General features: G+C 44.3%; 1 long non-coding RNA gene across 1 annotated transcript in view; it reads right to left on the bottom strand.

The window, feature by feature from the left end:
• The window catches only part of LOC135902310 (uncharacterized), a 237,063-nt gene that overhangs the window by 152,210 nt on the left and 64,107 nt on the right, over nucleotides 1-20,746 (bottom strand). The window contains exon 2 of the long non-coding RNA XR_011514672.1: nucleotides 6,101-6,184. This is a non-coding gene — a long non-coding RNA (uncharacterized lncRNA). The remainder of the gene's footprint in view (nucleotides 1-6,100; nucleotides 6,185-20,746) is intronic.

Raw genomic sequence — 20,746 nt, 5'->3', positions numbered from 1 at the left:
ATAAGCGACTATGTCAGACACAAAAAAAAGAAAAGAGAGGAAGAATGTCGTAGCTATACAGCGCTCGTATTGCGAGATCGCCCCAATGTAACTACTTTTCATCATACATCAGGGCTCTAGAGATACAAGGACATTTCCGGATCTTACAATTGTATATCATGATTCACCTACCTTCATGTCATAAGATGTGACTAGCAAGACATAAATTAATGAAAAATGCACAATTTCTGGCTATGTCGCATTCATTGTCTTTAGGAAAGTGCAAAACAAACTCAGTTTAAGAAATCAGCGCTGTGTGTGTCTTCTGCTTTTCATGCCTACATCGATCAATAAATGCAGCTAATGTGTTCTGAGCAGCTTCATTCAAGCAGGGAAAAACTTTATTTTTGAGAGGAAATGATTCAAAGAACGTGTTGAAGAGTACACTGGCACCGTCTAACAACAGCTCGTATTTGTACGAGAGGAGAACGATTATTTTTAATGAAGACAAAGGATAAATAATAATAATAATATTTGGGGTTTTACGTGCCAAAACCACTTTCTGATTATGAGGCACCAAAGAAGACAAAGGAGGAGAAGTTTGCTACAAGAACGTGTCTCTATAGTAGAGGTCTCGCTTTTAACTAAGATATAGTAAAGCAGTGTGAACAGGTCTGATAAATGCAAAAAAAAAAAGAAGACGATAGAACGGCGCAGTTGTGATGACTGCAGCAAACCTTCGTGGTGACAAGCCGTGTTATGCCTGGATTGCGCGCATCTGCCGAGGTAGTCGGAATGCATGATCATCCTCGAGCCTTTAGATGCTGGTAAGTGTTCCAAACTTTTGCTAACAATGAACGAGCCAGAGTTATTGAACCAGTGACCAGGTCCAGAACTACTACGAGACTATGGCCTTTTACCATGTTGCATGCTTTTTTTATAGCAGTTTAATGAACGTTCTTCTCCAGGCACTGCCACAGGGAACAGAGAAAGTAAGATACTGTGAAACTAGACATTGCAAGCAAACACGATATAAAAATCTACTGGATACAAATATTCTTATCTAACGTTTTATATATAAGATTGATGCATCAGGCGAAGTTACTTTCTTAATGACGATACTTACCCCCGTATTCAGAAATGTGTCTTAATTTGAAGCCCATGCTTGACTTCATTTAAACGACGCTTGCCGTCAACGCACTAAAAGAAACGCAATGAGCGTCTTCACCGGGCGTCATTTATATGAAGTTAAGCATAAGCTTCACGTTAAGTTGCATTTCTGAATACGGAGGTTAGATGCTATGCACATAATAATAAAAATAATACATGTCGCGCGCGTCATGGCCGACTGTTTTGTGAGATCTCATGAAAAATGTTGAAATTTGTGTATCCCCGCCATGATTATCTGCAGATTATCAGCTTTCCTAAGAACCGAAGGCACGAAACCAATACAAATGCGCGCGTGCACGCACGCACAGAAATTCACGCGCGAACCCGCACGCGTAGACATTGAGGCGCACGCTTCCAGACGTGCGCGTGTCCACCCAGAGTGAACGACAGGTTTTCACCTGATACATTATCACTATTTTCATTTTCTTACTTGATTTCAATGTCTCGGCTTCATCCTCATTTCTACTTGCTCTTCTCCTTTTATGCTGAAAAGCGAAATGACGCAATAAAAATCGCGATATCTTGTTACCTTCCAAGTATCTTCTGTCCACCTCATTCACCTCATTGTGAATAACATGACAATTAATAAAGTCAGAAAAGCTAAGCAAAGAGACATAATGAAGCGAGGAATGACAGAAACCAGACATCGGCAACGAGCAAAGCTATACATAGCACTTAACAATGAATCAACGGTGAACCTGCGCTAATGTAAGCGCCACAAGGCTTACCATGCATCACAAGAGACTCATGAATAGCGTATATGTTCGCAGGCGTAAATAGCCACCGGCTAAGCGATAGGCATATATGTTTGCTATGGAGCCGGCGCGAGAAATGATTGATAAGCTATTTTGTGAGGCCCGTGTAGTCGCTTTGCAGTGACGTAAATGCAGAGCATTATTACTCCGAGTTCTCCCACATTGTGTACCGGCGCCTTTACGAGGTTGCCCAATCGCGCGAACGCTGACTAGCTTGACTGGCCGCTGTTCGTGTAAAACCTAGTGCATGCCGAACTTATACCACTGGGCGCGATATGCACACAAATACAAATAGATGGTTCAATTCATCACAGAGGATATTCAAAGCTGCATAGATTGCGTCATACGCATGCGTGTATGACGCAACTTTCTTCAAACTCCGCGAATGCAGTCGCCAATGAAAATACCAAAGCAATACTAAAGCAATGAGGCGAGGGCTGTGACTCACATGAATTCGCTTGTGCCGCGCTCTGACAAGCGACACGCTATCACACAGCATATATAAAGCTAGAAAATGATTGAACGCAGCTATATCCCCAAGACGTATACTTTATGCATCGGATCGAACACATGCTGCGCCAGACGCTTCTACACGTGTACAGAGCAGTTGCTCGACCTTTGCCTCGAAAGTGCGTACTCCTTCTCTCTGGCGGTAGAAAACGAGCGCATTAGCCCAGTATATCCTTGAAAACCTCCTCCCAGGCAGGACATGTTACGCGGTTGTTTTCTTGTGTTAGCTAACTTTGGAATCTGTCGTATTTGTGCAGAAAATAAAAAAGAACTGCACAGAATAGTGATCAGCCACATTGGGCATAACCTAATAGCAGACAGCATCCAGTGAAAACATGCAGCATTTCCGTAACACAAGCAACCCAAAGAACCTGATGGCTTAATGGTCAAGAAACACTAATCAAAAACATGCCCTCACTGTTCGTAAAGATATTTTGGAGGTCATTTATATATCAGTGAAATACTCGGATAAGATATGCATGTGAATTCGGCCTGGTGAAAGTAAGACTGTACGTATATAATGTACATAAGTATGCTGATGCATCATGTCACATTCTCTGTATCTGTATTGCACTTGTAGTGTTTGCAACATTATAATGCAGGATCTCCTCACGCACATTGTGTATTATGTCATTTTGTGTATCGGTACTGTATCTGTAGTATGTGTGACACTTACAATGAGTGACTTTGTTATATGTCATTTTGTAATGCCTTTTTCCCTCCGTGATATTACACAATGCACTTCCAGGCCACCCATGTAAAAGGACTAACCGGTACCAAATGTTGATGCCAACAGCTCCTTATCTGTTCATGTCAGCAAAGAAACAGCACACAAGCCAGGAGTGACACATTTAGACAGTAGAGGCAGCGTGGACGCGAAGAAACCTCACTCCACCAAAAAAAAGGAAACGTAAAAACAAAAAAAGCAGGACTCTCACATACCAAAACCACCATCTGATTATGAGGCACTCCATAGTGGGAAGACTCCAGATTACTTTTGACTACTGGGGTGCTTTACTGTGCATCTAAATATAGGTACATGAGGATATTTGTATTTCTCCCCCCCACGGAAACGCGGCCGCCGTGGCCATAACCACTGGGCTGCGCAAACGCAAGTTCACTGTGCAAACGCACGTAAGAGGAGCCGACACTCGGCGCAGCGGGGACCGAAGCCGAGAAGTAGAACGGGTAGCAGAACGGTGGGCATAGCGGCAGACGGGACTGCGCGCAAAAGACGGCACGGGCGCTGGGCCGCAGGCGGTAGCCTAGACGCACGCACGGGCTGTTCATTGTTGCGCTGCGTAAAACGCCATTTAGAGAAGATCAGATGGGTTCGCTCCCGATTGCGTGCTCCAGAAACAAGCGCAAGGAAGCAAGGTAGAACGGAGAGACAAGAGAGCAACGATATAGCAAATAGACAAACACGCACACGCGAGGTCACAATTTTAATGGCGTGAAAGAGAAAACGGACGATGCAAGTCTCGAGGAGAAATAGGAGGAGGAAAAAGAAGAAGTAGGAGAACAAGAAGGGTGTCTTGAATGTATAGTCTTCATTATTTCTCACTCTGGTGAAGAAGCCCGGAAATGAACCAGGTATCTGGTTCGGAGTGAACTGACTGGACAGGTTTGCTTTCAGGTGGCTTTGTGCTAAGTGACTGTATGGTGGAACAAAGCAGACTTACGTAGCGTCTTGAACTCGGCGCCTTCAAGGAAATCTCTTTAGCAGTTTGCATAATTGACACAACTAACAGAAAATTTTGGAAAAGTGTGAGCCCAGACATATCAGTTCTCTTTGCTACTGCGGAGACGGCGAAGAAAGTGAATGCTGCGCTCGCTGCAACTCATCTAACGGAATCCTTCGAGAATCAAAAGTGCGCAGTTCCCCGTCAATTTCTTGTTCTTTCTCTGTCATTTTTTAAGGCTACTCTCCTATTCTCTGTCTGCTGGCCGACGTCTATTCGCCCGCTTGACGATGGAGACTGATTGCCGCATAGGTAGGGTTTACTAGGTCATAAAATTTCAATAGCACGTTACACTCCTGTAACACGTGACGGCGAAAGCCTGCTGCACACATGGTAATGCATTAAGTTCTGTGATAAGAGAGGTCCGACTTTTTGCGTCACTGCTCTGTTGAAGCTGTGGACTAGACACTGCTTTTTTCGGGTATGGGCCATTGCAACGTGTCACGTAAGGGTTTCGCCTTAAAAATGCTAAGTGATGTAAAAAAATTTTTCCCTGTTCACGCTGTGAAGGTTGTTGAATAGCGAAGCTGTAAACTACAACTAATGGTTACCCATTGCGACGTACGTTGAAATTATTCACGTGGCGACATTTACATGCCCTTTACCTAATTATTAGCCTAAGACGTTTCGAAGGCCTGAAACTTGGCTTGCGCAGCTACTTCATGCACGTACAAAGAGCGGTCCAGGGAGGAGAGAAATTCGCCGCGCCTTAAATGCACGCTGATCTTCTGGAGTCCTCATTACACGTCGCCTTCCCACAGCACTATCACCACACAATCAATTGCAAGTGGATTCTTCTTGTACGTACGAAAATGTGGTTACGTCACACCCTGCTTCGTATGCTACAGTCAAGCTGCCGTTGCCGCATGGTACTCTTTACCTGGAAGCGTATGCAGGGAGCGCTGTGGGCTTCACCCGGCATGTAGGCGCAGGAGCGCCTTATCATCAATTATGTGGTTCGGATGCTTGTTTTGAGCTTCTTCTTAATTGAAACCTATGCTGTTCTGTTGTATGCGTGATTCCAAAGAATGTATGCACTGTTCGCTTCACTTTGCTGAGTTCTCCTAGCCTCTGACTTATGGGGGCATACGTTATTGGTGATGATAGTTTTCTGTCGACGTTACGCCACGAAGAAATCTCGGTTTCCTAGCCATAAATAGCTTTGCTGTAACATTGATTAGATAAGCAGCGATCATTGTTATGACAATGAATCCTAATGACTGTACACCTTTCTTCAGCAGTCTAACTGGGTGACTTTGGCATTTTCAGCACCCCTTCGTGATAAGTACCAGCGTTATCGGCCATCTTATATGATTAACCTTCAGCGGGCTCGTCGAGTAAATAACCGCATTTAACTTTCGCTGATGGCTGCTATCAAGGCGTCAACAAAGAGTGCGAACTATAACACCTGCGCTGTCTTCGTATGCAAAAGAAAAACAAAGATGAGGCGAAGCGCATACGAAGAGCAGACTTCAATCTTTACATTCACTACAATATGAAGCAAAGTAAGAAATCTCATTATTAAATAAAAATTTAAGAAGAGGTGAAGCTCTGAAGCGAAAGGCAGATGTATGCAAATGATTATGAGTAACCGTACTAGGAAAGCGGAGATAAGCCGGCAGGCCTAATTGTTACCATGATGTGGCCTTATGCAAAATATCAACTGATAGAACACGTGCCCGGAGTTGAAGACTTAAGGTTCGTATTGCGTGAATGAACTAAGATTCCACCGAAAGCAAATAAAAAAAATGGTTTAGAAAATTGTTCTCCTGGGCATGGCCTTTGTGACGTGCTTTAGATAAAGCTTGCGCTTCGGAAGCGGCTTTCTTTAAGAAGGCGCATCTGTGGAAAATGGGAAGCGAGCTGCCAGAAGCTGTTCAATTCTAGTGAGTGGAGAGGAGGTATTGCCGATGCCCGCGATGTGGCTTAAACGCAGTGACCCACCTTTGTGCAGGAAACGGCGCAGAGAGGACTGCAGCAGGAGCAGGATGTGGACGGAGGCACAATAGGCTCGATAGCCCACGTTGCCTGCAGAAAAGGAACGGCACCGATTACTTACCTTTCATGGGAGCAATATTCCATGAAGTCTTCAGATACGCGCGGAGAAATGAGGCTATCATTTGTCTTCCTTTCAAACGAGGATATTTCTCCTCTTATACTTAATATTTCCCAACGAGCTAGCCTGAAGTTAAGTACGTTGACACTTTGTCCATTGGGCGTTTCTATTGTCCCCCTAGATTAAGAAGAAAATCCCATGAAATAGGTATTTTGATCACTTACTATATTTGTAAAAAAGAAGGGGTGCCTAGGGAAATCTTGAGTATAGCTGAAGCAGCTATGAACCATCGCTTCATTAGGTATTTCTTAGTCTTTCAAGAAAGTTGCCCAAAAAAAGGGAAACGGAAATCAACTTCATCCGCAAAAAATGTACGAACAAATAAATAACATAAGCAGAAATAAATAAAGATAATGCGTGTGTACGATAAAATTGGTACTTGGAATTGCTTCCCGAGCACAATCGGCTGTTCAAGAAAAGGACAAAAATGATCCGCATTCACGTACAGAAGACGCCATAGAGTTCGAAACTCCATGACAAGCGCTGTGTACTGTCCACTCCCTTCGTTCGCGTTTTTGTGCACTTATACAGTTTCACAATAAAAAAAGATTAAGCAGAGCACGGTGGCATTATTAAAGCTTGCAGGCATATAACTCTACGGTAGTGACGTTGCAACTTCGTACAGGAAAGGCACATTTAGAACACTTGGTTACGGTGAAAGTAAACCGGGTAATGGCTATTTAAAGCAATCCTTCATGTCTTAAAATACAGGATGTGAGTTGCTTGATTTGTCATCTCATTATATAAAGTGCTCGCTATCAATGACAGGCACTAGAAATCAATTTTGAGATTATGATGCAGCGGAATGCTACTGCAAAAGAAAATTTAATCATTTATTTAGTTTCTTAAAGGTTCTCATAACTGTGCTGTAAATGATCAAACTACGCTACGTCGAACCTGATAAAATCTACGTATTTTCTAATCACCTATTTCTACCGCTCAAGAGGCCTCAAATGCAGTGGAAATAGCGGATTTTTCTTTTCTAAATGGGAAGACTTGACTCAATCTGGGAAAGCTCATGACACAGTATAATTTTAACGCATGGTTCCTAAAATCATTCCTTCCTTAACAGAAAGTATTGCACTGGTCAGACATAAGAGTGTCGCACTACAGCCGGTACATTATTTTTTACGAGCAATAACAGAAACCGATGGAACTTTTCCGCGTACAGATACTTCTAGCCGAAAGATACAAAATAGCTTAGTTTGGTTATTTATATCGCCCTTCTCTACGTATAATATAGAATCGAAATGCAAGTGTTTTTTTTACTTTTTCACTGAGGTCCGCACGAACAAATTTAGCAAATTTCAATAATTACACTTTAATATCACGTGCGCGAGAGAGAAATGAATAAATGTTGAAGGAACAACCACATGGGAGAAAGCATCAGATGTAGAACTTTCTTGGTAGCTGATTTTCCGAAAGTATCGTCTCAGAATTTGCTCTCAGGGAGAGCCACACGCGTAATGATAAGTTTCTTCAACCAACTACCCTTACTTGCCAATCAAAATACATGCTGCGCTACATTTCTTGTACGTTCCAGTCTGATTCTATCACTCTGCTTCCATTGACATATTTTTATACTCACCCTCAGCGAAGTGCAGCCAATTAGACGTGCATATAGTTAACGTTCCTGCTCTCAGCATCAAAACTTCTCTTCCTATTTTTTAAAATCTTCAATACGTCAGATATGCTGCAGCGTTCAGCCAGTCTCTCTTGATACCAGCCAGCTTGCAGCCAACTTTATTACAGGCTACAGAATATCAGATCTTTTAGCCCCGTTCAATCACGCGTCTAAGTCTCGTCGTGACATTTCACTGAAGCGGATATCACCGCTAGACGTGTATGATCCGGGAAGAATGCTTTCTTCAAGCCTTCGGAGAGCTATGTTGTGGGCCATCCATCAAGTCTTGTTAAGCGACAGACATGAGTCATCCAAAACAATTATTGGCTTTCCCGATATTGGTTACCTATTTATTACTTCAATATCTGGACATCTTTCGAAAAAAAGAAGTCCCCATATATGCCACCCACAACGCTATTCAAGCCATTTCTTCGCTCTATGCTAGCCCCTTGCTCACTTCCAACAGCCGGAGTACCGCCCCAGACACACCTCCAGGAAAGCTCTTTTATAGCTATGGTCCCTCCCTCTGTGTGGTCTGCACACCATCACTTACGGGGGACGTGCCATTCGAGTGCAACAAATGAGGATCTTGTGGCCAGAAGCAAAGCGTATATCGAGATCGGGTCGATAAGAAACGTCATAATTCATCTATTTTCATTGCCAGGTGATTCCTTCAATGCCACTTGCTCTGAGGTGATTGCGCAATACCTATGTTAACGTGGACGTATTGTGTCCAATTAGAAGATGTGCGTTACGGCTGACAAAAAAAAAATGCCGATGCTTTTGCTTCATTTCGCGAAAAATAAATCAATAAAATAAAGCAAGCCCGCAATGACCGTCCACGAAATGCTTTGTGGACTACACTATTGCATCCGGTGATTGATTCGTACCTAAGCACGAAAGGTACATGATGCGAGGTACCTGATGTACTGGGATGTACCATTCATAACACGTCCTCTAGAACTAGAACGTTGCACTCGGCACTACAGCGTTCTTATTGGAGGAGACCAGAGGCTCAGCGAAGTCGAATTAGCAGGTCTGCCAAATAATTGAACAAGTTCTTATCTCTATCCCGAAACGCACATATTACATTGCTGCGCAGTTTCACCCTCAGTGCATTTCAAATTATTCGGAATTATGTTTGCCACATTCCTTATATGTCAGCGTAAACTGACAAGCGAAAGTGAATTGGTTCGCGTATTATGAGCTGTAAAAGCCCAATCCGCCGCGCTTACAATAGGAAAAAACTTTTTGCAAAAAAAACTGGGACTTTGTCCCCGACGGAAACCTCCACAAGGTCTTCAGGGACGATTTCCTTGGCACGAATCATTTGGACACCCTGTTTGTTGGCGCGCATAACTTTGCCCATCTCGGACTTGTACTCTTTCAGTGCTTCTACTGCGCTCTCTGCATTACGTTCCTGCCACATGCCGACGACGGCATTGGCAATCAGAATGAGCAAGATGACGAAGGCTTCAACAAAGGCTGTGATGGAGTCCTCATGCTCCTCAAATAGCAGCCACACAAATGAAATAACAGCAGCTAATAATAAAATCTTCACTATAGAAGGTCGTCAAACTGTTCGAGTATAAGTTGCCACAGAGGCTTTCCGTCTTCTGCAGGTAGTTCGTTGGGACCATACTTGTCCTGTAGCTTTTTGATCTGGGACTCACTGACACCCTTATGACGGTCTGTGCCGAAGTAGTCCAGCACCTCCTTGGTGGTCTTGGTATGTGCCAGCTCCATGGTGCCCGCTCCTCGTCAGCCGGGCCCCGCTGCTCAAGTGCTGGCCTCTAGTGGCTGCTGCTGCTGCCCGCCCGTCCGCGGCCCCCTCTGCTGTCAATGCTCGAGCTGCCAGCGGCTGGGCTTTTCCGAATCCACGGGAAGCGAGTTGTTCCTTGGAGCGATCAATCACGTGAGCGACCAGTGCGCTACGCGCGCGACAAAGAAAGAAGGCGCGGACACATCATCGCGGAATGAACGGCGCGCCGCGATGCGCCTCCACAAGTCAAACGGAACGGGCAACTCTGGGTGGACAAAAAACCATTTTGCACGAATGAGGAAATTCGAAAGCACTTTGAATGCAAAGTTCTTCAGGATATTTTCTTCATCAACGATTGCTTTCCGTTGCAGCTAAGTCTTTAGTATAGATAGATGTGGGTAGGTATACGACACCACTCACCTTTCAGCGTAGTAGTTTACCAAAGGATTAAAAGAAAAAGACAGCGAATTCACAGCGCATTCAGACGTTAACTTGGCCTCTAACGGCTTGAATGAATAGCAGCAGCTCGAACCTGGGCTCTTTATTGCTGTCTGCAAATATCCAGACGTTCTGTGTGCATTAAAAGCACCAGTTAACAACCATGTTATAGTTGTTCAACGGAATCATAATATTCGCCCTCTAGTCAGTCAGTCAAGAACTTTATTGAATTCCTGAGGAGTTTCAATCCGTTGGAGATCCCACGCGGGGAACTCCTCCGGCAGAAACCGTAGGGACGGGAACGTGGTGACGCTCCGCCAGTTCTTGCGCCCTCTGGACGGCCTTGAGTTGGAGTTTGAGGTCCGGGCTTTTGAGGGCTTCTTCCCATTCGGGCTCACTGGAGAGAGGGCCCTTGGGTAACGCGGTACATGGCCATAGCATGTGCGAGAGTGAGCAATAAAGTTCTGGGCAGTCTGGGCAATTTGCCGGGATTTCTGAGTTATAGTGACTTAGTAGGGTATGTAACCTATATGTTTAGCTCTGAATTATATATGTTCGTGCGTGTGGGCGTGCGCGGGCGTGTGTGCACGTGTGCGTGTGTGTCATCGTGAATGCAGCGCGATCGGGTCAGTCGCTTCCACGAGTACATCGAAGGGGAAGCGTTCATGTGGTACCTGATAGAGATATTCGGCACCAGCGAATCATGGGGAGACGTGAATCACGACATGCAAGACCCCTTTGCGATGAGCAATGGAGACGCCTTCCGGCTTTTTCATTCACTACCGAATGAAAGGAGGAGAGACTATCAAGGAGGACTGCGACGAGAAAAGACGGCTCGCTGCCTTGGCCGGATTTAAGCAGGGCCACATCATCTGACAGTGTTCCTCCTGACGTGGAACTAGTGCTAGCCGGATTGTCTTTCGCCTCATCATCAGAGTGGTTCACCGCTGTCCAAAAGGTCGAGACATTCATTAAATGGGTGAGAGGACTTTCTTTTACTTGAACTCTCGATACAATGACAAGAGATCCACTGCTATTGAGAAGACCACACCACTGAACTTTGACATCTAGCCCACGTGTTCTACGAATCGAATGTAGATACTGCTCTGCTGCTGGTTGCCCCCACAGCTTCAATGGCACAAGGAATATATGGCGCGGAAACGTGTTTGCTCTTAGGACTGCATTGGGAAACGGGGAAAGTGACAAGAGTTTCACCAATGCACTTTAAAGGCCTCATCGACGGAAAACAAATCACTGCAACTCTCGATAAAGGAGCAACGATTACTTGTATCAGTGAGGCTGTCCACAGAAAGCGCGGACTTCCGTTGATGAAAGACTCTAGCACCCCAGTTCAGCACGTTACATCAAGCATTCGAACTTTGGGTCGCGTAATCATTTATTTGCAGATTAGAATTATCACAAAGGAAGTAAATTTGCACGTGCTGAAATGCATAATAATGCACTTGACGCTTAGTCTAGATAGCGGCTCATATTTCAATCTTTTCTGCAAAATTGGAAAAAACGACAGTTACACAAGCATGCGACATTTGGACGCACAAGATCTGAACCATAAGGAAAGCATTAGATCAAGACCCTGAAAAAGAAGGATTTGGCAGAATCGCAAAATTACATGCTCGAATGTTTTTTTACATAAATATGAAGATAACTTCTCGAAATCCCAGACGGATAGTGCAAGCATCTCTACTGAGCAACATATATGCTTGCCCTTACCTATGCTGTTCCACTTAATAGAGCACCATACAAATGTCTGAAAGTAGACAAGACAGAAATAGAAAAACAAGTTGACATTCTTGTTAAGTAAGGCAAGGTCTTGTGATGCCTTCATTGTCCCCTTACGCCGCACCGGTCATTCTCGCCGGAAAAAAAGTGACGGACGAACTAGTTTGTGTAGGGAATGCCGCAAGCTTAACTCCGTAATGGTGCCCTACTATCAGACTATTCCCCGGATTGAGCATGTCCTTGACCACTTGGGAAATGCGAAGTTGTACATTACGTTGGATGTGACCCCCGGATAATGGTATGTCCGAATGCATCCTGACGACATTCAGAAAACTGCATTTGTCACGACTAATGCCATTATGAATGGCTGGTGATGCGGTTCGGGCTAAAGAACGCTCCTGCTACATTTGAAAGAGCCATGAAGTAAATAATAGGGAAACAATGGCTCAGTAATGTAGTCCTATTTTGATGATGCTGTCGTATATTCAGAGACCTTTGACGACCATCCGCGACATCTCGAGCGATAACTGAAAGCTATCAATGCAGAGAATGTAAAACTGAAACGTAAAAAGTGCCAATTTGCCAAGTCCAGCATTGAGCATTTAAGCCACAATATTTCACAAGTAACTGTGACACCCAAGCAAAGCAACGTTTTTGCGATACTCAATTTTTGAACACCCTAACGAGAAAAAGAACTCCACCGTTTTCTTGGCACCGTAAACACCTTACCGTCAATACATCCCTCATTTCAGCGATATCGCTCTTCCGCTCACAAAACTGCTCCACAAACACACTAAATGGACGTGGACAGATGTATGCGAGAGAGCCTTTTTGGAACTCAAGGAGCACATAATTGACAGACCAGTGCTTCGCATATACGACGCTTTAACACCGTGCATTGCATGCTGCGGTGCATCTGGTGAAGGGATTGGCGTCGTGCTGAAGCAGCCAGATGACAAAAGCAATGAACATCCCGTTGCCTATTATGCCCGTAAGCTATTCAAGCACGAACTACGCCATTACGAAGAGAAAATGTCTTGCCATAGTAGATGCGATTGATAAGTGGCATTGATGTCCAGGGTATCGGAGTGAAATATTTTTCGTGCTGGTTTTAGTTTTGTTCCACTGAAAAAAGTTCCGTTCCGGTTCTGCTCCGGAACTAAAAAAAATAAATATCCGTAATGGTTTACAGCGGTTGTTGTGTGCATGCAAAAGCTTTCGAAACAAAGTAACGATAAAAACAGGATCAATTTTTCTCGCTGTGAGTTCTGAGATCATGCTCAGTGGCTTAAGTCAAGGCACCAAGCATAAGCTCAGAAGCAGCTCATCACCGAGTGTATTCGCCGAAATGCCGGACTGCTGTTCTAACAAAACCAACTTAAACGAACATAAACGAACCATAAAACTTCGTTAACAATGCGTTGCACCCGCAGAAAACAAACTGATAAGCTCTTCAGCGCGCAAGCCCTCGCTGTTGCTACGGTGCAGATCTGCCAGTGCACCGAGCGACAGCCTTAGATTAGTGGAGCGCTCGAACTGCGATCGCTCACACTGTCCCTGTCTGAGAGACGCGCTAATGCTGACGTTGCTTGACATCGATGGTTTCGGTTTGCCCACTTGCCCCTTAAAGCAAAAGCCGATAAACAATATTTCGGTTTCACTACAAAACAAAATAATGAGTAACGTTTCAGTTAACCGAAACATTATTTTGAGCGGAAATAAAAAGTAATTACGTTTTCGTTCCGGTCAAAATATAGTTTTTTTGTTTTTGTTTTTGTTTTCGTTCCGTTCCGACATACTGTCTTCATGGTAAGCCGTTCACTGTTGTAAGTTACTCTGCGCTACAGTCGCTGAATAAGGTCAAGAATCCTCAAGGTCGTCTCTTTCGGTCGTCGATAAAGTTGTCAATGTATCATGTGAACATTAAACACCCGTAAGGTATAACCAATGTTGAAGCTGACGCACTTTCCAGAGCTCCTGTAGTGCAGCTTCTCTCACTCACCGATGTCTAGAAATGTAACAAGCGCCCAAAAGGAGCGTACTCGCTAGAAAACGACATAGTCATCGTTAAATGAAAGGCCTAAGGAAGATGTACGCGCCTTTTAAACTGCGCCCAATCATTCTTTGTAACGCTCATCTACTTTTTGGACATGTTGGCGTGAAAAAGACATTGTCCCTCCTGTCTCAACAATGCTATTGGCCAAATATAATAACCGATGTCGCCAACTACATTCGGCATTGTGACACATGCCAGAAATGCAAAAAGAGCAAAGTACAGATCGCTTGAGTCACTACCTCTAGGTGACGAACATCTTGATCTCATTGCAATGAACACCATTGGTGCATTTTTCGTATACGGCTCATCAAAAAGATTCATCCACTTTGATATTGGCAATGCCACTCGCTATGTATGGGCGTTCGCTCACAAAAATGAAAACAGCGACGCCTACATTTAATGCTTAAAAAGCATTTTTGCTGCCGGCAAACCACAAAAGTTTTTTTAGACCGTGGAAGAGGGTTCACAGCAGGAAAATTTAAGCAGTTGCTAAAGCATAACCGAATACATCAACTCTTCACGTTGTCTCACCATCCACAATGCAATGGCATGAACGAGCGGACAAATCAAACCATAGTCACCAGACTTAAATGCAAGGTCAACGATGAACCACAAAAGTCCTGGACTAAGCTGCTATCGGATGTTGTCAATAAACACAATAGAACACCTGACGAAGTTACCGGTTACGCACATTCATACCTGATGCATGGAATTCCACATTATCCAGCCACATTGAAGTAACGAGATGAGACTGTTGAAAAAGCAAATCAAATGGCGGTTAAGGCCTCGCTCGCCTACCACAATAGGAACAAAGTGATGTATGGCAGAAAGTTTCTCTCGCTTGACCTTCAAATCTGGGACTCAGTATTTTACGACACACCATGACATCCCAACAACGGAAGTTGAGTTTCATCATGGAAGGTCCGCACAAGATTCGACGCAAGGTATCGCGAATGAACTTTCAGATCAACCTCTCAGGGACGCATTTAGACAGAGACAGCGACATGGTTCATGTCGGCAAACTGCGGCATTATTTTGCACCTGCGGAACTCAGACTTTCTCCAGAGGGGGGGTGGGGGGTGGGGGGGCGTGTGACTATTGAAGAACACGATGGCTGGAAAACGGGTGAGCAAGGGTTCTTGCTTTAGAATAAAAGTATGGACTCTCAGCCATGGTCCGTCTCTTGAAAGTGACGTCACATATATTGTGAGTACAACTCGTCAGGCTTTCAACTTCATCATCTTTACATATCACCGTCCACTGTATACATCTTCTTCATACTTTATTTGTGTATTGCTTCTGACTTAATAATTTCCCTAGGCTTCAGTGTTGACAAGGTGGTCTCATCCTCTCGACCTTCGGCCTTTGTTTTCGGTATTAATTCCAAGATTATTGCTGCATTGTAGTATGCGCGATCAATTCACATTGTAATGCAATGAATGAATGAATGAATGAATGAATGAATGAATGAATGAATGAATGAATGAATGGTTCGTATTTGATCCAATGAGCAGAAGTTATGCACCTCTGATAGTTCATAGAGTTTTATGTCCTTCAATAGATAACTTCTGTTCAGGCAGTTTTGGAGCTTTGAAAAGTATAGTTTTTCTGGGTGCTGGTTCATTTTCATGCCATAGTTGAAATACTAAAAATTCATAACATAAAATATTTATTTAATAGGATAGGTAGGTTCATCATTCATTACTCGCACTACCATGTGGCAAAATATACGGGGACGGGGAAAAAGAAAAATTAGAAAAACATTCACGAACAGTCAGGTGCCTGCTGATACTTCACCTAAACTACACTATCTCTACTTCAGTGAATACAGAAGTAAGTTATGAAAGGACGTTTGCATTTGTCAGTTCAATGTAAATTCAGCATTCACAACTGAATTGTTTTACCGACTTCGTAGTATTCAGACACCGTCGCATCGTAATGTCTTCGGATAGAATTAATCAATTTCATCTACTCTATTTAAAAGCTGCAACCTTGTGTCTCAGGTGCAAGTTGTCTTGGCAGGCCAGTCATATTTCACGTGTTCGCCTGTGTTGCTAGCTGCTGCCGAGACAACATATCGAACAACGACACTGCGAGCGCGCAAAGCGGCTGTTTCGGTTGTCGTTTTCTCTGTACATGTAAATGCGGAATGCAGCGGCCACGGACTTACTTTAGTGAGGGCACATTAACTACTGCCTGCATGAATCGAGCATGTTGTCAAATTTATTAATTGTTACTTATCTCTTAAAAGACGCTGACGATGTTAAAACCGTCATGTTACGTATACGCAGTGCCATCTCTACGTAGCTAATAACAATGACAAAATAGTATGTAAATGCACGATTTTTGATATGCTTAAAAGATTGCGAATAACTGAACTTCTATTGTTGGCCCATGATAATCAGACGTTCTTTTGAACTCGTGGTCCCCGTACTTGCCTCAATGCGCGTTTATTTTCCTGCCGTTTCTTGTGTAGGAGGCACCAATCATGTTAAAATAAAACGCAGGCAATGTGTGACTTGAGTATGTTCATGATTTTCGGCATCGATAAACTGTAAATGACATAAATTTGTTGGCGTGTGCTACAGCGACCCACTGCAAGAGGCTGGGTATTCGCATTTATAACGGACTACGAAGCGATGAAAACAGGCGAATGTCCTTGACAGTCTAGGAAACTGACGACTTCTTGTAGTTCTTACGTGGATTCCATGTTGCAGCTAATCACTATAAAAATAAGTAAAAGAAAGCGACAGAATAAGATCTTCCTTTACACGATACACCACACAGCTGAACGACTTGAGGAGGCTCTCATTTCTGCGCTCCTTTCATCACGTCTTTTGTTTATTTCGACGTTACGCACGCTTTCAGCATCTCACGTAAGTAAAGTTGACTATAATCTTAACTAGGAAGGCAGCGAAACTGCGCCGACATATTTGACAGCTTGCTAAAGGCGGCAGGCCTCGTATTCATAACTAGCCACGGAGGAAGGAAAGCATAGGAGAGGCCCTGGCCAGCACAAATATATCGGAGAAGGTGTGGCGAAAGTCACGCGCTATTTTTCGCAAAGGACCACTGGGACTGGTACCTCAAACGTCAACGTTGCCATAGCAACCACGCTTCTGAAGCGCTCGCTGCTGCTCTAGGCCTCTGAAAAGTTAGGTAGGCTTTTTCGGCCGACGTCTTTCACGCGCAGCACGTTCTGTTTGCGAGGTAACCTGACTTTGGAGCGTAGTGTGTAGGCTTGAATGTTGCGCTCTGGGTCTGTCAGCGTGAGTTGTCAGCCAGCAACAGACACACTCAAGAAATCATGGCGTGAGTCTTCATCGGCGCCTGAACCTGCAATAGAAAAGCACAGGAGCGCGTCTGCTTCACTAAAACTGTTACAGAAGTTTCGTAGGCTCTGTTTTGACGCGCGGCGGCAGCACACACTACCGGCGGCTCGTAGCAAGGCAAGTTCAAAGCTCCCATCTATCTGCTCCGGTGAGCTGATTGAAGGCGCAACGGGAGATGGCACCCTAATATAGCTGCATTTCCGGCTTCAATAACGTGACGTCAAGGCCTCTCCTATTTTGTTTCTTTCCTACACCTAACTAGCCTTATCAATATAGTGATATATATGGATGCCGCACAATATGGGCTTGAATTCATCAGTATCAAAGACCGTTGCTTCACGTTCTTATTCGAATTTTTTCCACTATAGGCGCTCCACTGTTCTAACGTGGTGTTGAAAGCAAGGTAACATCATTTACACACGATGCCGGAACGTAATAGGATCGTCTAATGTACACGCTATTTCCTCGCCATGTAACTGAGCACCAAGATAACCTGACGATTTTGTTATGTCATGCCGATTGCTTGGTGGAAGCGCTGAGCAGCATTGACGGCGGTTTTCATTTATGCAAGCGAGCGCGGTTCAATCATGCAGATGGAAAACTGCCTCGTGGGAAATACGACGAAAATGCGGGAACGGAACAGCTATATGTGAGGATGCAGCGAGCTCGTGTTGGGAAAGAGCTGCGGGGAGCGGCATATCAAATAGCTGTCGTTTTGGTATTTTGTTTTCTTTTTTCTCAGACCAGTGCAACTGAAGCCAAAGGCTTGAGCAGAATATGCGAAACCCCTACCTACGCACACTATTGCGCACGTGCGCCAAAGGCATTGCAACATCGGTGACGAGTACGCTTCAACTTCCGAGAAACTTCAGGCCCTGGCCATTTTCGTTATCAGCCCTTAGTGAGCGGTAATTCTGCAAAGCTGGATCGTTTCCTGTGTTTCGGCCCATTTTAAGATAAGACTTTCCCCTTTACGTATTTTAGAAGGATTGCTCTTACACGGACTTCCAGCAGCATTCCCGGTGGCGTCGTTGGTTGTAATCGTGGACCGCTGTTCCAGGAGTTCCCCGATAATGATCATTATTACGCCGTAGTTTGGTTCCTTTCTTTGCTTCAATTCACAGTGTGCGTTGGAGAAGGAAATTATTATAAAAATAAAAACAATTAAGGAAAGCGGAAGGCATCGCTAGTTTATTTAATTTCTTTATTTGAGGTCGGGAAAAGCAGCGCTAAGTTTCAGTGGCTGGCTGGAACATTTTATTCGTAGTTCTGTATTTATTACTTGCAAGTTTAAAGTGTCTTGTTGCTGTATATAACTTCACCGCACCATGTTATTTGTATTTTTTACATGCAGCACCCGATATTTCCTCATTTTACAAGGTCCTTTTTATATTACGCAGTTAGAATAACAGTTGATAATAAGTACGGGCAACTTTTATTTTCTTCAGTCTACACCGAGGGTAATTGTTTAGCAAGTGAGCAAGTGAAGAAAACCCGCTACTTAATGTGTTTTTCGTGCTACTAATTTACGGTGAAGGAGGATATCCACATCAAGTAAAACCTTGGCGAGGATGAGATTTGTATGTGGTCAAATTACAAGTTGCATGAACGTTAGACCTGTCTATTGTTCTTAACAGTAAAATTTGTTATTGTTCTGCGTTCGTGCGTCGAAGGCTGAACGAAGTGCATCAGAGACACCCGCCGTGGTTGCTCAGTGGCTATGGTGTTGGGCTGCTGAGCACGAGGTCGCGGTATCAAATCCCGCCCACGGCAGCCGCATTTCGATGGGGGCGAAATGCGAAAACACCCGTGTACTCAGATTTAGGTGCACGTCAAAGAACCCCAGGAGGTCAAAATTTCCGGAGTCCTTCACTACGGCGTACCTCACAATCGGAAAGTGGTTTTGGCACGTAAGACTCCGTAATTTACCTGCATTCGAGATAGAATTGAATGGAAATTCCAAGGTAGGCACTCAGTCGAATCACATAAATTGACGCGTGTAACAGCATATGCTAGCAAGACCCGGTTTAGGACATTGTGCGTGTGCGCATGCGCTCTCGGTGAAAATGATGCATACCACGGTGTACCAGTTGAGCAGCGGTCTACAGTAGGCAAGGGCGCACGTTATGACCGTGTGGACAGTGCAGGCATGAGTGGCCAAAACGCCACCAAAACTTGTGCTGGCCACCGGAAATGAAGTGAATCGCAAATGATGCCACGCTGAGACCGGCTTTTACGACACCTGTGAGCAAGTACCTTGTGCAGTACCTGCAGCCATGTGGGAAGCACGGAGGACAACAATATTCAACATGTGCGTTAGAAGGAGTGGTCCTGACAACCTAAAAAATGTTTGCACTCTGAGTAAGGCTGACCGCGAACAAAACGAAGCAAAGTAAGAATTGAATTGCAGAAGACCTGCGGCATAAACAGGGCGCCATATAAAGCGATGGCAAAACAACTATCTGGCCGTGAAGGCCCGCAAGCCAAGCACTCGCTACGTCGAAACTCTTAGTGCTGCGTGGACTATGTAAAAATCCTATGCGTCTGTTCGTCAGATCGTAGCGAGAAGTTACGGCAGGTAGATAACGCTGAACTTCTGGCTTGAAAATGTGTATGTTATAAAATTACTGTTGGAAGATAACTTGCTTAATCTTGCTTAATTGCCGTCGTCGATCGATCAGCGTCGCGGCGAGGCGCAGGCCACTCACACAAAGCTCCTACGTGAACGAACGTATGCGAATTATCGCGTCGCGACGACTGTTCTGAGCTGGGATTATGCGCGATCGATTTGGTGTAGCAGCAAAGATACTTACCCGCCCGGGCTAATGTGGTGAATAAAGTATGAAGTGCGACTTCGTACGCTCCTCTCTTCTAGTGAGCTACGACTTTGTTTAAGCGATATGATTAGACATGACGAAACAGGGGCAATGACGAGCGTGAAGAATGAAACAAGATGGTGAACATTTTTTGTTTCGCAAGTGAACAAGCGAAGAAAACCCACTACTTAATGTGTTTTTCGTGCTACTAATTTACGGTGAAGGAGGTTCCAATAGGTAGTCAAAATGCAGGACGAAGGCGCTTCCATGTTGGACTCCTTTATGATGCAGGCCTCCACCACGTCCCAAGGTCAGTTCTACACGCTGCTCAGCACCTTATGTCAAAATATGAGGCGCGTCCTGTTAATGCATGACGCATAATAACACTTAGTCTGCCGCGCTCCTCAGCGAAGCCCTTAAATTAATTCGGCCGGCTGAAGTAGTTTTCTCTCTGAGACAAATATTATCAACGAGAAACTTACTGCCGTAACCGAACACTATTTTCTTTTTAAAATTCTGTTAGCGATTGTTTCACAATTTCTTGTTCTTCAGTAAATCTAAACAAGCTCAGTGTACCGCATCAACTTTTTATTATATTTTTTACGCACGCTATTTGGCTTTTATAAATTTAGAGAAAGGTAGTTTGGTATTACTCAGTTAGCAGGGCTATATCTCATTATCCTTTATTTTTAGTTAAGATCGTCGA

The sequence above is a fragment of the Dermacentor albipictus genome, chromosome 5, assembly GCF_038994185.2.
Source record: "Dermacentor albipictus isolate Rhodes 1998 colony chromosome 5, USDA_Dalb.pri_finalv2, whole genome shotgun sequence".
Taxonomy (NCBI): Eukaryota; Metazoa; Arthropoda; class Arachnida; order Ixodida; family Ixodidae; genus Dermacentor; species Dermacentor albipictus.
The sequence above is the reverse complement of the archived record's forward strand: the minus strand, read 5'-3'. Positions and strand labels throughout refer to the sequence as shown.